The sequence below is a fragment of the Ictalurus furcatus genome, chromosome 13, assembly GCF_023375685.1.
Source record: "Ictalurus furcatus strain D&B chromosome 13, Billie_1.0, whole genome shotgun sequence".
NCBI classification, from domain to species: domain Eukaryota; kingdom Metazoa; phylum Chordata; class Actinopteri; order Siluriformes; family Ictaluridae; genus Ictalurus; species Ictalurus furcatus.
Genome location: NC_071267.1, coordinates 9,975,269 through 9,990,838, shown reverse-complemented (window position 1 = coordinate 9,990,838; position 15,570 = coordinate 9,975,269).

Here is a 15,570-nt window from a genome sequence, read left to right as displayed (position 1 = left end):
GTTGACAGTGACAGTATTGAATAAACATTACCATTAATTAATTTAGAAAGTGTTTATTTAACACTTAATGATCTGAATCAAGACTGACAGTGCTGAATGAATACAAGCAGTGCTACATTTACATTATTGGGCTCAACTAACACCAATTAACTTCATACTGTTAAACTAACACCAACAGTGCTGAACTAACATTATAGTGTTCAATACCAATAGTTCTGAATTAACATTATAGTGTTGAACTAACACCAAAACAGTGCTGAATCAACATTATAGTGCTGAACTAACAAAAGCAGTGTTGAGGTAATATTATAGTGGTGACGTACCCAAGTTCCCAACACATCTGAATGCACATCTACAGTCCTGAATTAACACCACTAGTGATGCTTTAAAGTAATAATGCTGAATTACCAGTTATTGTTCTGAATTAACACTGACATTGCTGAATTAATATTTCCAGCAATGAATTAGCATTGCTCAACATATACAGTGCTAAATTAAATATCACCATTACTGAATTAACACCTACACTACTGAATTAACTGTTCCAATGATTATTAAAGATGAAATCATTGCACCATTTTACAGTCACAATTTAACACCTACATGTAGTCAGGAATGCCAGTACGTATTTTGGGTCCCCAGACCTGCACTGGACCTCTGCCCCAGCCAATGATTTTTTTCTCCTGGACAATACTCATTTCTTTGGGTCTCCTTTGGCCCTCTGTCCTCATTAACCTCTAACAGAGTCCAAAAGCATAAGTTGACAACATATTAGTCACTAAGACAATTAGTAACTTAGAAAATCTAAGAAAAAAATAAACAAAAGAATTAAACTAAGAATTAGTCTCTAAGGCTTACTGGTCTACTGGTCAAATGTTTTATTCTGCTCCATTAGCAACAGAAATAATGTGGGGGTGGGGGGTGTAGTTGCTGCTTTGTGTGTCACTTAGTTGTCAATCAATACAGTTATTCATTAGTTGTTATCAGGACCTGTGTGCTGTATTTCTGACAGATTCATTTGTCATCAACATTCATTTTCATGGACTCCACTGCTTGCTGGTAGAAAGCAAAAATTATAGACGTCACCGGACTTAATGGTAATATATATAAACTAAATATCTAATACCTCTATCTCAGGCATGTCCGACATGATGTGTCATGATGTTTATGATTCTATACAATCTCATACAGTGGGGGAAATAAGTATTGGACGCGTCAACATTTTTTTCAGTAAATATATTTCCAATGAGGCTATTCACATGAAATTTTCACCAGACTTTGGTATTAACTCTAGGAATCCGCAAATATAAAGAATTCACAACATTAAAGTCCATAAATTAAGTTATGTGTAATAAAGTGGAATATGACAGGAAAAAAGTACTGATCACACTAACTGAAATGTATTTAATACTTAGTGGAGAAGCCTTTGTTTATAACGACAGCTTCAAGACGCTTCCTGTATGAAGAAATTAATGGGCCGCCGTATTCAGGTGTGATTTTGGCCGATTCTTCTAAACATATTGTCTTTAAATCTTGTTCAATTGGATGCAAGTCAGGTGATTGACTGGGCCATTCTAACACCTTGATTTTTTTCCTCTGAAACCAACTGAGAGTTTCCTTTGCTGTATGCTTTGGATCGTTGTCCTGCTGGAAGGTCCACACACGTCTCATCTTCATCATCCTGGTGGATGGCAGCAGATTCTTCTGAAGAATCTCCTGGTAAAGGGCTCCATTCATCGTTCCTTTAATTATATGAAGTCTGCCAGTACCATGCGATGAAAAACAGCCCCACACCATGATGCTTCCCCCTCCAAACTTCACTGTTGGTGTAGTGTTTTCAGGGTGATGTGCAGTGCCATTTCTTCTCCAAACATGGTGTGTAGTATGACAGCCAAAAAGTTCAATTTTACTCTCATCTGACCAGACTACACTCTCCCAGTATGTCATAGGCTTGTCCAAATGAGTAGCAGCAAACTTTAAACAAGCTTGCGGGGTGAGCGTGAGTAATGAAGTGCATTGCCTATTGTTTTCTCTGTGACGATGGCACCTGCTGCCTCCAAGTGTTTCTGGATCTCTTTCCGAGTGGTCCTTGGCTCTTGGGCTACTCTTCTGACTATTCTCCTGACTCCCTGGTCAGAAATCTTGCGAGGAGCTCCTGTGCATGGCCCGTTGATGATGGAGTGATGTTGCTTCCACGTGCGGATAATGGCCCCAGTGGTGCTTACTGGAGGATTCAGAAGTTTTGAAATATGTCTGTAACCGATTCCATCAATATGTTTTGCAACTTTTCTTGGGAGAGCTCTTTGCTTTTATAAATCATGAGATGTTTCTTGTGTGACACCTTGGGAACAAAAAGCCTTTTTATACACCATCAATTTACTAACCCAGCTGATATTAATTTGCACAGATAGGAGGTATAATTACTTACGGATTTCACCTGGTTCCTTGCCTTACCTTGCCTTGGAGAACTGCTTTTTTCTTAGTGTGTTCAATACTTTTTTCTGTGTCATTTCACTTATTACACATAACTTTATTTATGGACTTTAATGTTTAATGTTTAATGTGAATTCTTTATAGTTCCAGATGTCTTGAGTTAATACTGATGTTTGGTGAAAAATTCATGTGAATAACCTCATTGGAAATATATGTACTGAAAAAATTGTTGGCGCGTTCAATACTTATTTCCCCCACTGTATATAATATATATAATACATTGCATGGCCACTGGTGGTGAATACATCTGTTGTGTTTTGTGATTTATTTTTGTTTCCATTCTCAGGGACCAGATGTGACCACACAGGGGTCAAAAGGTCACCTGTATCCACTTCTTAATAGTGATGATATGTGCTATATAAACCCAATATCACACATGAAGCATTTTATTGGTTTTCTAATATTATATTACATATAATGTGGATTGTTTTGTGATGCCTTGATGTAATATGAAATCTATAAATACAATTTTCAGATGGCTGTAAGCACACTTTGTGGCTTTTTAGTGCTTTGGTGCCTGAAAAAATGTATTCATTTGCAATGAAGGCTGATAAGTATGATACAATTCACAGAACGACTGGATATAGGCATGAAGATTAGGAGGCTGGCATGCTTGGAGATGAATGAATTACCTGTGATAAGCACTGAACAGCAGCTGTTTTCATTGCATTTTTAAGAATTCCTACTTACAACAGCTCAGAGTGCAGCTGACCTGTGTGCTAAAATAAATTCTCCTGTTTATTTTATCAATGAAAGTAGTTTCCAAGGATCATGGAACAAGGTCACCCAAGCAGTCGGGTGTCTTTTGTGTGCAGTACAGGAGCAGATTGTTGGATGATGAAGTATCCATCTATAAAAGCGTGACCCTGAGGTCAGGGCCGGTGAGCGGCACAGGTGATTTATTTCCTACTGGGGTCAAAGCAATGTTTTTATGAAACCCTAATGAGCACTAAAGCTTTATTTGTGCTATACCATATTTGTATTACTAAGTTCTGTGTCTTGAGATAGCAATGGCCATCATCCTTGCTGGTGATGATTTTATTCTTTGGAAGCTATACATGATGCAAGGTAATACTCCTTTTCCCAGGTTGTGTTTCCAGCACCGGTAGGCAACAAGATTACGGATGCAGACAGTTAATCTTGTGAAAGATGGGGCTGCCCAACAGTACAATAAAAGGAGCAGCGAGTGTTACATTTCAATTAGAACTTTTTCTGTACTCATCCCACGCCTTTTGCTTTAAGCGGTTTTCTTATTAAAGAAGCACACTGCGCTTTGTGCCATGCATTGCATTATCTCAGCCTTTGAGACAGGATTAAAACAACGTGGGGTTGTAGATAAAGGACAACAGTTTAAGAAGACTATTAAAGAAGCTGCTGTTTTTGATTTAATACCCTCAGAATTCACATAATAATTAATCAGCAAGGATTGTTAGGCGAAATATCTCTAATTGGGCGACATGCAATATATACTGTAAACGTCATTAGCAATAAGCAGGCAAGCACATGTCTTGCTCTTTCTCATGAATATTTAAGACAGTTCATAGATTACTGAGTGTCTTATGTCTTTGCAGTGTTGTCTGATCCTTGTGTTTGGTCAGGATCTGACATCTTGAGTGTGAGCTAATGCTTTAAGGCAGCCCAGATGACTCTAGTGTAAGCTGCAGGGAGATGTGTGAGGAAAGACATATACAGAGGGATAATACTGCTTAAGTAGCTGTTTAAAATATCTGTTAGGTAGACTTGGAAACTGCATCTCTGGAACAGACAATGACAGAAATTCTAAGCAAGGTCTAAAGCAAATAAAGAAATCCTGCAAAGAAAACAATTCTTACAAAATAATAAAACAAAACACATTTTGACATATAAAACATTGACTATAAAGAACAGTAAAATAGCAATAAACTAAATCAAATCAATATTTGGTGTAATATTTTAGCATTTTCAAGCACCTTTGAGTTGCCGCTATAGTTCTTCTGGAGACGCTGGCTATTGCACTCGCATCTGTTTCTGCGGACAGCCTTCATTATATTATAGTTTTAATCTGAAAAGTGATCTATTGCTTAATATGTTATTGTCCTTAACACTGTAGAGTACAATATTTTTTTTCTATAACGTTTATTATTTTAATTCTTAGAAAGTAAATGTTTCAAAATCTTCAAATTCTACCCTTTTGTACCTACAGTTCTACCCTTTTTACCCTTTTCTACTGACTCGCTAATGCAAACGACATTATTTTGACTTATGTAGAAAGAATAAACAAACAAACAAATAAATAAATAAATAAACAAATAAATAAAACAGTACAGGTTCGGTATGGACCAGAGCAAGATGAAAGACGCTCTTACTGAAGATGAATGAATGGAAATTAGGGTGAATAAGACGTTTCTATAGTGCTGTAATTCTAATGAATTAAATAGAAAATGTGGCGAGGCAGGATTTACTGCCTTCTTTAAATGTGCGTGGTCTGTGCAGTAAATCATACTTACTTTAAACATTTCCCCCATTATACTATGGCAGGTTGCCTTGACATAGCTGTAACTTTTATGGGACAGGCTTCAAGGAACAGGTCATGTTGTAAAATATCTTGCTGTGAAAAGACACATGCTACATCATTTTTCCATCATTTCATTATTATGCATTTCAAATGTTCAGTCAGAAGTTTATCCATGCTTACTACTGTGCTAAGTGTGTTTACAGCTTACCTGTAAGCATGTCATACTAAGACCATACTCATAAAGACACACACTAGTTTACATTTCATATAGAAGCATTGCTAAGTATATTTGTAGGGAAGTACACTAGATGCCAGGTAAACGTTCATTTAAATATATATATTTTTTAATAAAATACAAATAAATAATAAATAAAATTACATTAAATAAAAACATGTTTATTTTATTACATATTTAATTAATACTAATCATCATCATCATCATCATCATAATAATGTTGTCAAAGGAAGGAATAAAATTCTTCTGGACATGCTGTTATTGGCATCACCCCAACATGAATTACTTTCCTACAGTATAACAGCATGCCATAATGTGTTTTATTCCTTATTTAATGCACATGTATTTTAATAATATATGAAATTTGATAATGGTGTCTTACACAATTCATATTGGGAACCATTTGTAAGTTAACATAGTACAAAGAGTTTCTTTTCTCTTGTAGCTGTTGCTCATGAAAACAGAATATGAATCAGTCATTCTCACAGGACTGGCTTATTGGATTTATAGTATTTCTGTAGCAACACTGCATTTATTTCAGGTCCCTGGGTCAACACTACATTGCTTTTGTTCTGACCCTCTTCTTTGTCTTGTACTCCTGCTGCTAGTCTGATGGCCAGACGGTGGGCTAATTGTTTGCTAATCAGCTGCACCACCAACATGACATGACAACATCTCCATTCTCCAGTCAGATGTAATTAAGTTATTTACACCCAGTTAAAGCCCAAAAACACAGATTAGGAGATGAAAATGATCTACAATCGTATTTAGCAACAACCTGGTCTTACACCTTGTCTCAAAGGCAACTGGGGGTAATGAGAATTGAGAACTGAGGCTTCACATGCTGTTCCAGATACATGAGGCCCATAAATTAACATAATCCCTTTGTGCAAGTGTATTTTCTCATCCCATCTCCCCCACTCCAGAGAGGTTTAGCCCCAAAAACAAGTTCATGTGGTCAGGATCAGCGAGAGCGCGACAGAGATTACTACCTGCTGAAAGGCCGACCTGATTCCTATCAAGCCAGAACGCATCTTGTATCGTTGTTTAATAAGACTGCTGTAAATTGTGCGGATTATGGATCACTTTAGCAGGGGTTACAGAGGTACCATGGGGTGAAACATGAAAACATGTGGCTAATCCGAGACAAATCTGCCTACATTTGTTCTTTGGATTAGTGAGTTTGAGATAAGGGATGTTATTCTGTTGCATTCACCTTCCATGTGGTTTTTAATACCCTGCTCTAAATCACTTCCTGTGTCCTCCTGTTTGGTGTTTTTAAAATGTTTTTTAAAAAGTGTTAAAAATGAGTTTTATTGAATAATGAAAAGACCACCAAGTAGAGTCCACGAGCTTGTATTTGCTATGACTTGGCTATGAGACACAAAACGGGTTGTGAAATATGAAAACCAATTCATATACGCAATTAACACTTCCAGTCTCATGTATGGACTTGACTTTACTGGAAGTTAAATCAATTATCTATTGCTCTTTAAATGAACACGGACATTTTACTAAGAGAAATATCAGTGCATTATTCTTTAATAATAAATTGTACCTGGGGTGAAATACAGGTCTGGTTGGTTGTGTGAATTATCTAATGGATGTAAAAAATAAAAAATGAAAAAAAGTATTGGCTCTACTTCCTTGGATTAACACACCCGCTGACCTGAGAGCTTTTACTGAAAGAAAAAGAGGGGAATATTTGGTTCGTGGTGAAATAATGAACCTATGTAAGAGCAATGCATTACTGAGAGCAGAGGAAGCAGCACCAACATCAGATTTCATCAGAATCAAATGCACTGTAACTTTATTTCAATCAGTTCAAAGGTACACTTGAACTGTGCATTTACGCCCCACTAGCCATGACCACAAAATGGAGATGATGCTATTGCATTAGATGGCCAGGGATATTGGCAGCTATGCAATAGACCATCAAAATATCTTGATGCCCCATCAGGGAATTGAACCACCAGCTTTCTTATCACTAATGTACGAGTTGTCTCTGGTGAGACACAGCCCAGTAGAAGAAGATAGCGCAAGCGTAATGCACTCTTCCTAATGACAAGTTTGATTGGCCGGCTAAGTTGTAGATATTTCTCGCTGTGAAAGAGATCATTCCTGTAAAAATCTAAGCCAGTTTAAAAGGAAGATAAAGACAATTCACCTGACAAGTTTGGGTACTTCCAGCTCAAATAGATTATACATAATGTGTTGTTTAATTGGTGCTACTCTGCCGTTGCTCTCTGACTAGATAGCTTCAGGGTGATGACCCTTTTCATTTAGACTGTCTCAGGGGCAATGGAGTCATTGTTTTTAATGGATGTGATCAACACCCAGGTCACACAGCTGAAGGTAAACATGCCTCATTGTGTTTACTTTTACGAAAATGATTGATGTAAAGCAGAAGTTTGGTGGGTTTTCTCCTTACACTAAGCCGATCCTGATTAAACATTATTTGAGAGTTCAACTTACACACAGTCTTGTTGGTTACATTATGAAGCATTGTTTTCGTCACTTTTTGAGTTCATTTTATGTAATAAGCCACATATATTACCAATTAAGAGAAGAAGAGAGAAGAAGATCTGCATCTTTTACATGTGCTGGTCTTCTGTTTTTTTCCCCTATTTGTACATACATCACAAACCTTGTCCAGACTTAAACTCAGTCCTGCTAGGGTTCCCCCAAATCCCCCCCCCACCTCCCACCCCCCACCCCCATACCCTCCTCTCCACCCCTTTCTCCAGTCTATATATAAGCATGTGTGTGCAGGCCAGATGTAGATGGTATATTCCCTCTGAGACTAAAGCACCATCTGACTGAGCTGTGACATATGCTGTCTGACCCTAATGGACATCAGACGTCTCCTCATTATCCAAGCACTATTGATAAACGCTCTGGAGGCTATCTGATCATCCCATTCTGTGTAATGTTTTATATCACTTTGCTAAATGACATTATCTGATGGAATCAGAGCTAAATCCTGTAAATTCCAGGAATGAAAGCTGATGTTTTCAGTGTGAGCTCCACTATGTATGCTATTTGTGAGTATGCACAGGCTTCGGCAGTCTCTCATTATTTCAGTTTATTTATTACTGATAACTACCTGAAAATCTCATGACGTAACTGTGACCATTTTTCAACCTCACTTGGCTCACTCTTCTCTGTCAGTAGGCTACTTGTCTGGCGAAGAGTGAGAGTGTATAGTCAGGCCTTTAAGCGTGGCCATGGCCAGGACACAACTTGAGGCTTTTTGTTCTCCTGCACTGTTTCCGAATCATGTTTTTTCATGCTCTAGCCCATAACGGGTTTCGGATCAGTGATCCTGAAAAGAGTGTGAGGCCGTCTGTCATGTTTCTGTTGTCAGAGGGCTCTTTGTGACATGCCATCTTTGCATTCAAGATTCATTTTTACCCTTTGAATGATTTTTGTTCTCTAATCTAAACCCAAAGGTGCCTGGTGTAGAGTGCAATATTTTTCATAACATATGTAGATCTCCTAATTTCTAATATTTCATTTCTAATATTTAACATAATCATAGATGCATGGTCTACATTTAGAGTATCTTTAATATTTATTATATAATTTATGCACATAATTATATATGTATGAGTGGCACCCATTGTACTACACTCTTTGTATTTGTACATCACTGAAATATTACTATTACTAATTCAAGACCTTGGGAGTGTAAGGGTCTATATGGTAAACATGAGTTAATGCTATAAATGTGTTGTTTACATGCCACTGAGCATATGTAAAAAATAAATAAATAAATAAAAAATTTTAAAAAGTTTTACGACAAAATATTGCTTAAAAAGTATACAACATGTTGGCTTCTGAGTGGCATGGCAGAAAACTGTTCACCCTATCGTCAGGAAACAGGAAAAAGTTCAAATCCCAACAATGCCAAAGGAGTAAAATTGGTTATGCTCTCTGAGATGGAAGGATTACATACGCTCTCTCGCCTGTCAGTCACATCAACAGTAGCCAATCATACACTCACGTACAGTATGTAGCCAATCGTTTCTGTGCACTCATGTATGCAGAAGAGGGCAGTTAGTGTTTTCTTATGTGTATGTGTTATGTTACCCTGTGATGTAGCATGAGCAGCAGTTCAAAAAGATATGGTTGGCTGGCTTGGAAGCATGTATTAGTCTTCTCCGGTAGCTTTCCTGTTTGGTAGCTGTCATGTGATAGAGGAGACCTGGCTGGTGAGTAGGAATTGGTGATGGGAGGTGACCAAATTGAGAAGAAATTGATTTTAAAGTGCACCTATTATTGTTTTGAAACGTGCTTAATTTTGGATTCATTCTAAACTCCTCCTTTCAGACAGCATACTCTGCTCTGATTGGTCAGATGTCCCAGTCTGTTGTGATTGGTCTACCGCTTACAGCAGGTATTGGAAAGGAAACGCCCACTACCATATCCGAGTTTACCGTATCAGAAATAATGTTGGTTTTACCTTACCGATTTGAATCCGAGTCTGATAGTGATACATAGGAAGATAAACCCGAACCACCATCGCAAGCATGGTGAGAACAGGACGTTTCTCAGTGGTAAGTTTATATGTAGTTTGACAATAACGTGAGTTAGTCGGTTAGCAGAGGCTAATTACTAACAGGCTAACAGCTGTGCACCGGCTGTACACATATACAACACAAAACCATGCATTTGGAACACTCGGTAGAAAATATATACATAAACAATTAATCATACTTACAGGTTTTGAGTCTAATCACTGACGCTTTACATCCTCATCCTTTGGGAGTGCATGCAAAGTGGTTTTGCTTTTGCAGCACAGAAAACAACATCTTCTAGACATGAAACTAACCCTTTCAGGAAGTAGTGTTTGAGGGCGGGTCAAAGTACACGTTGTTCACGAGCAGCCAATGAAGACCAGAGGCGGGGTTTTTGTTACCAAATTATGTAGGTTAGTACAGGAAGTTAGTCTGGATTTACTAACGACTCGTTTCAGCTGCTCAGAATCAGTTCTTTCTTTTGGGAGTCAATAACTCTGTTTGTCGTGCGCTTTGATTTTTGAAAGTTTTTTACATTCACAAACAGCTCTATAACACACTACTACTGAAAGGTAATATTTGAAAAACCATAATAGGTGCACTTTAACAAGTATACAAAATATACAACCCATGCATTCAATTTGCCCATAACGCAAAGTTGTATGTCATGAGGTTATGTACACTAGAGTTCTCGTTATTGTATCTCTGTCTATTTGAGGACATTTCCATCAAAATAAGGCTTGCTCAAGTGTGCATAAGAATGAAAAACAGTCATATATATCCTGCTTAATCCTGACAATAAAATGCAAACAAGCATATAATGTTAAATGCACATTCAGAAAATGATTGCAGTTTCTGATGTCTTAAAATTACTTTGCACATTTTGTTATAACAGATCACACTTTTGGTCTGTGACAGCTTATAATACATTATATGCTGTCATACATGGAGATAGATGTAAGTGTTTATTGAACTGAACATTAAACTGAAGATTGGGCTCTTAATAACTTAATACGTCTCTCCAAGTTTCCCTTCTCTCAGGATATTGAGAGCATAAATCCAAGCCAATGAGACTTTCCCTTTATAGTGACAGGACCAGCTGCTTCAGTGAAGCCTCAGAGAGACAGCAATACATTTTACAAATCATCACACAGGGATGAATTTATTTCAATGTGAAACACATTGGTCTGATATGAGAGCTGTAAGGCTGCTTATTGTGCTTTGCTGCTCTACTGAGTTTTTAGCCTGCCCCAGCTTGTGGAGGTTCGGCCCCAATAAGGTGGACTTGAATTCTGCAACATCGTTGTTGAGGTCCTTGTCTCTGGACCAGAGAAAGCTGATGTCCTGGCTGCAGAACTACCAGAAATAGCCCCACTTTCACCCCCCCCCACCCACCCTTCAACCCCCTCCCCCACCCTCCAAGTATTATCTCAGTGTAAACAAACAAACAAAAAAAATTATGTTGAACTGAATTATAGCATATTGCTATCATATACACACTCCAAGCTTGAATATTAGCTGTTTGTCACAAAGCAATGTATATATCATACATTAAATTATCATCTCAAACAGTAATGATTGGAAATCATTGCACACAAAGTATTTTTTTTAATATAAATGATGTGGAAGAAGTGGGATTGGTTTTCTAGCCTAGTTCTAAGATTGGATTCAAAAAACCCACAGGTTTGAGTAGGTTTGAGCTATTTCACAGATTATATTGTAGATAAGAGGGTCATCATAGGGTCACCAACTCAATCACTTTGCATGAAGCCAATAGCAGCATCTAGCACACACACAGTATATCCCGGAGGGCTGGGGACCTTGTAAATCATATTTTAAAAAATCCTACATTGCTTTAAGCAGTAACTCAGATATTAGACTCTATACATACAGTATATGTTTATGCCATAAAGGTACATTCTGAAGGCCATTTATATATACAGCGGCATTTATATATACAACGCAGTAGCATAAAAGACAGAAAGACATATATTTCAAAACTGGACTACTTACAGAAAATACTCTTTTAGAATTAGAAACATTTAAGTGAGGTCTTCCAGCAGCCTAATTTTGCTAGGATAAGCCTCGATGACTCAGAGTCCCAGGCTGTGCCCAAGCCCCTTCTGTTTCATTAGCTACTCCTCCCTTTTCACATTAAAGCCCCAATTTAATTTCAGCATGGGGAGAATGAGTCGCTAGCACACCAGCATTCCAGCGGCAGAATCTTTTTTTATGGCCTTGAATAGCGAGAGACCTAATGACCCCCTCTAATTACACAAAGTCAATATTGTTGAATTCTAATCCCATCCCGATCTGAACACACTGAGAAATAGCTGCCGAGCTCCACTGGTTCGGAGCCACTGCCAAAATGTTGTGTTCTGCTTTGACTATGTGTGTATTATCTGTGCTTTGTCATGTGCTGAAAATTGGATCTTATAAGTGCCATCATCAAACTCCAATAACATGATTCCTGTTATCAGTTCTCAGTATTGCTTTGTTTTCATTCTCCTTGGGGGAATGCGTAATTAATGAAGACCTTAGCACTGTTTCAGGTAATGGAGTTTCGAATGTCTGATAACATTTGAGGCTTTCAATATTTTAAAATAGTATTCCTGTCTATATCTATATCTATAGCATTCCATATCGATTACAATCTATTATCCATATCCATTCATCCATCCATCCATCTTCTACCGCTTACTCCTTTTCAGGGTCACGGGGAACCTGGAGCCTATCCCAGGGAGCATCGGGCACAAGGCAGGGTACACCCTGGACAGGGTGCCAATCCATCGCAGGGCACAATCACATACACATTCACACACCCATTCATACACTACGGACACTTTAGACACGCCAATCAGCCTACTATGCATGTCTTTGGACTGGGGGAGGAAACCGGAGTACCCGGAGGAAACCCCCGCAGCACGGGGAAAACATGCAAACTCCGCACACACATGGCCCTGGCGGGACTCGAACCCCTGCCCCTGGAGGTGTGAGGCGAACATGCTAACCACGTGCGCCCTATTATCCATAACATTCATTTAAATTAGGCTTATCCCTAATTAATTTTATGAACTCAAGTGATGTAGCTGAGGTTAAGGAACTGTCAGAGCCAGAATTCATGAACCACGCTGACAGTGCTGGCATTTCTACTTCTGTTTTTCTACCCAGTGCTTCCTAGTGTTTTCAATGTTCCAATGTTCAGTGTACACTGTAAAACCGGATAAGTTCATTTAACTCAAAAAATTTGAGGAAACTAATTACCTCAAAATTTTTAAGTTGATAAATCAATTTCTTTAAGCCAAATACACTTAAATAGAGTTAATTGAGTTAAATTTTTGTTATATTTAAGTCTATTTGGCTTAAAGAAATTGATTTATCAACTTTAAAATTTTGAGGTAATTCGTTTTTTGAGTTTTTTGAGTTTTTGAGGGGTGAATGTGGGGTTATTTGATTTACAAACAAGGTCATGAGAGAAACTCAGCATTTCCCATTCGTCTATTATCCTATTTTTTCTTTGTTTTCTTTTTTCTTTTTTTTTTACAAATTAATTTTACCAAATATCATTGTTGAGATTTTGAAATGTTACTAGGAGCCATATTCAAACAAGCCACATTTAAAAGAAAAGTGTATGTACTATTTTAGTCCTTTGCACTATCCTGACACCCTGCACTATTGTAGTTCAGCAAATTTCTTCATCCGTCTATCTCCACTAGTTCGTCAACAAAATCAAGTGACACTGAAAACAAAAAACAGAAACATTTATTGCATATGGATTTACTAACGTGACTATAGCTCATGACCCAGTGTCACTGAAAATGATGGTCCCCTTAGGGATATTTGTACTTGTCATTTATGTTACACGTGTTACCGAAATATATGAGAGAATGTACAAATGTTATAATAATTCCTCAATTACAAATCTGGAGAAAAAAAAAACATGTAGTAGTGGTCAAGATTTGGGGTCATAGAAAATTCATAATGTCCATTTGAGGTCTTTTGCTTGGATTAGTGGTAGAATTTGTATTTAATTTAAAAAAAAGAAAAACTTCAGGTTTATGTCATGCTCACATTAGTATAACTTTGTAATTTGGTGTAAAAAAAAAAATAAATAAAATCATGGCTGAGAAATGATCCCATCACACTAGAGTGGTGGCTGTGGCTGTTCTGGCAGGTGAGACGTAGACATTCTATGCATGTGTCTGAGCATTTGTTATGGGCATTTAGTCATCAATCATTTATGTGTGATGTGTTAAAGGTCTGAGTAAAATTTGGAATGGACCTCTGCCAGAAATGCCTGGCAACACATTTACAAAAAATAAATAAATAAATCTGTCCAATACAGCTGTCCTCCTCTGACCTGCCACAACCACAATCGGATCCTGTGTAGGATTAATGGAGTGAAAAATAAAAAATAAAAGCAAATCCACTTTATTGTGCTATCAGCGGATTTACAAAGGATCTCTTCAGGAAGTAATTTGTGCATAAAGATTAGTACATTTCACTATGCCTTGTCATGCTTTTTCAGCATTTACTTGGTAAAACAGCAGAGACGGTTCAGACATTCGGTAAGCTACATTCAGGAAAGTTTTTGAGGGTAATACAGCATGTAGCTATAACTTTTATTTATTTATTTTTAAGATCAATTCATATCCAAATAATTATAGGTGGCATAGTGTTATGCACACATTTATAAGAAAATTGCTTTTACTTGCATCTAGTGTGTGTATAGGGATAACAGCAATCACACCATTAGCTACACTTCAGTTTTTGGTATTTCAAATGAATATTATTTTATTCTTTCATTTCATTTTCTTTGATTTATATAGCAAAAATTGATTTGGTGTGCATATTATAAAATAATGCCATGTCTTGCCAGTTTTACTATCTATTTAGACCTCTAGAGTTTATACCGTGTGAAATGAAGTCATTCCGTTACATCAGCATCTTCATCTGTTTATTTTGAATATTTTAAATTAGAAAAACAATTCTGCACTTACTCTGGCTCGTACACCTCTACTCTGTGCACGTCTCTAGAACTCAATTAAAACTCTTGTATGGGAGCACTACGTGTATTGTTCTCCACTTTGCTTGTATTTCCTCATCTGTAAGTCACTTTGGATAGAAGTGTCTGATAAATGAATACATGTCAATGTAATTTTCCAACCTGGGCCCAGAATCTAAACAATTCGATTCAGTAGAGCTCATAATTCACGAGTCTGATTGTCTGTGAGCAGACAGTGAAAGCAAATATGAGGAAAATATCACCATTTGTGAGGCTCTGTGGGAGGACACACGGTAGATCATCTCTGTCCAAATGGAGTGATTAGGTCGCCTGTCATCGCTATCATAATGTCTGCTCATTAAGGCAATTAATCACAGTAATTAGTGCACGATCATTAGCGCAGGTCTAATGACACATGCAAGAATAACAGTGACTTGAATTGCAGCAGCTGCTGTCATAAGCGAAATAAATTCTTCAAGGGCCCATTGTGTTTCTCATGCTAGATACGAGAGAAATCGTATATTAAACTGTCTACATGGTGAGTGCGATGGTGAGCAATACACTGAGAGATATGGGTGATTTTAAATACCCAGGATCATGATGCTTTTTTTTAAAAAAAAAAAAAAAAAAAAAAAAAAAAAAGGATCTGCTGATCTTTTAATCTTCACAAAGATTAATTTTAAATCTATCCTTACGATTAAGTTCTTAGCTGTGAGCAGCTCTGCAAAACTAAAAACCATAAGATGTGTTTTGCACTAACACTCGCGTTCTTAACGTTTCCTTTGTATGCAAGGCATGTCTACTTTTCTTTTTCTTAAAACAA